Genomic DNA, 2431 nt, shown 5'->3' with positions numbered 1-2431 from the left:
AAGATGATGAACGGCATCTTCAGGGAATACTTGGACGAGTTTGTGATCATCTTCATTGATGATATACTCGTGTATTCCAAGACAAAGGAGGACCATGAAAGACACCTTAGGGCGGTGTTGGGCCGCCTGAGAGAACAGAAGCTCTTTGCTAAGCTAAGCAAGTGTAGCTTCTGGCAGAAGAGCATTGGATTCCTTGGGCATGTGGTGTCTGATAAAGGAGTCTCAGTGGATCAAGATAAGATCAAATGTATCCAGGAATGGCCACAGCCAAAGAATGCTACGGAAGTGAGGAGCTTCTTAGGGTTGGCTGGTTATTACCGGAAATATGTCAAGGGGTTCTCGAGCATAGCTCAACCTATGACTAAGCTGACAGGCAAGGACGTGAGGTTCACATGGTCTGAGGAGTGTGCGAAAAGTTTTGCAGCACTCAAGAACATGTTGACTAATGCACCTGTCCTGGTGTTGCCTGAGGCTGATCAGCCTTATGTGGTGTATACGGATGCATCCATAACTGGTCTTGGTTGTGTTTTGACACAACATGGGAAGGTGATAGCCTATGCTTCCCGGCAGTTAAGGAAGCATGAGGGTAACTATCCAACCCATGATTTGGAGATGGCTGCAGTAGTATTTGCATTAAAGATATGGAGATCATATCTTTATGGTGCCAGGGTGCAAATACTCACAGACCATAAGAGTTTGAAGTACATATTCACTCAGCCTGAGTTAAACTTAAGGCAGAGGAGATGGATGGAATTTGTTGCAGATTATGATCTGGACATAGCTTATCATCCTGGGAAAGCTAACCTAGTGGCTGATGCCTTGAGCCGCAGAAGGGCTGAAGTGTCATCTGAGAGGGAGGCGGATGAACTGGAAGGGATGATCAGGTCCTTGAACCTCAATACCTTGGTTGGTTCAGATGAGCCACTGGGATTGGAGGCGGTGAACCAGGCCGATCTCCTGACCAGGATCAGGCAAGCTCAGGGCCTGGATGAAAATCTAAAGAAGGTAGCCGCCAATGACAAGACTGAGTACCAGACAACTGACAATGGTACCATCTTGGTCAATGGTAGGGTCAGTGTTCCTAATGATAAGGAACTCAAAGAAGAGATTATGAGACAGGCTCATAAGTCCAAGTTTTCAGTTCATCCTGGACTGAACAAAATGTATAGGGATCTGAAAAGGTACTACCATTGGGTGAGGATGAAATCTGATGTTGCAGAGTGGGTGGCTAAGTGTCCCACTTGTCAACTGGTGAAGGCAGAACATCAGGTTCCCAGTGGTCTACTTCAGAACCTACCCATACCAGAATGGAAATGGGATCACATCACAATGGACTTTGTGACTGGATTTCCCACGACCAGGAATAAGAAAGATGCGGTATGGGTTGTGGTTGATCGGCTGACCAAGTCGGCTCATTTCCTACCCATCAAGAAAGGGGATGGGGTCGACAGGATAGTGCAAGTGTACCTAGACGAGATAGTGAGGTTGCATGGTGTTCCAGCAAGCATTGTCTCGGACAGGGATCCAAGATTTACATCTTATTTCTGGCAGGCTTTCCAAAAGGCCTTGGGAACCAGAGTGAATATGAGCACATCTTATCATCCTCAAACGGATGGGCAGTCTGAAAGGACAATCCAAACCTTAGAGGATATGCTAAGGGCATGTGTGTTAGACTGGGGAGAGTCTTGGGAAAAACACTTACCTTTAGTGGAGTTTGCTTATAATAACAGCTTCCATACAAGCATTGGTATGTCGCCATATGAGGCTTTGTATGGTAGGCCGTGCAGGACACCCCTATGCTGGACCCAAGTGGGGGAGCGTAGCATGTTGGGACCTGAGATTGTAGAACAGACCACTGAGAAGATCAGGATGGTCAAAGAGAAGATGAAAGAGGCGCAGGACCGCCAAAAGAGCTATGCGGACAAGCGTAGGAAACATCTTGAGTTTGAGGTCAATGACCTGGTGTATCTCAAGATGATTACCTTTAAGGGTAGGACCAGGATTTCTGGACGAAAGAAACTGGACCCTAGGTACTTGGGTCCATTCAGGATCATAGAGAGAGTGGGTGCAGTGGCATACAAGTTGGACTTGCCATCGGCAATGGATGCATACCACAATGTGTTCCATGTATCCCAACTCCGGAAATGCTTGTCTGAACAAGACATTGTCTTGCCTGAGGTTCCTGCTGACCTTGGTAAGGACCTGACTTTGGAAACCTTGCCGGTTCGGATTGTGGATCGGTCAGAGAAAGCTATGAGAAAGAAGACAGTTCCCATGATCAAAGTGGTGTGGGATTACAATGGTAAAGACCTCATCACTTGGGAAACAGAAGCAAAGATGAAAACAATGTATCCGGAGTGGTACAGACAATTTCTTCCTGATGAAACACTTAACATGGATTCGAGGACGAATCCCAAGTTAGTGGGGGAGA

The sequence above is a fragment of the Brassica napus genome, unplaced genomic scaffold (genome assembly GCF_020379485.1).
Source record: "Brassica napus cultivar Da-Ae unplaced genomic scaffold, Da-Ae ScsIHWf_515;HRSCAF=775, whole genome shotgun sequence".
Lineage (NCBI taxonomy): Eukaryota > Viridiplantae > Streptophyta > Magnoliopsida > Brassicales > Brassicaceae > Brassica > Brassica napus.
Note: the sequence above shows the minus strand (reverse complement) of the source record.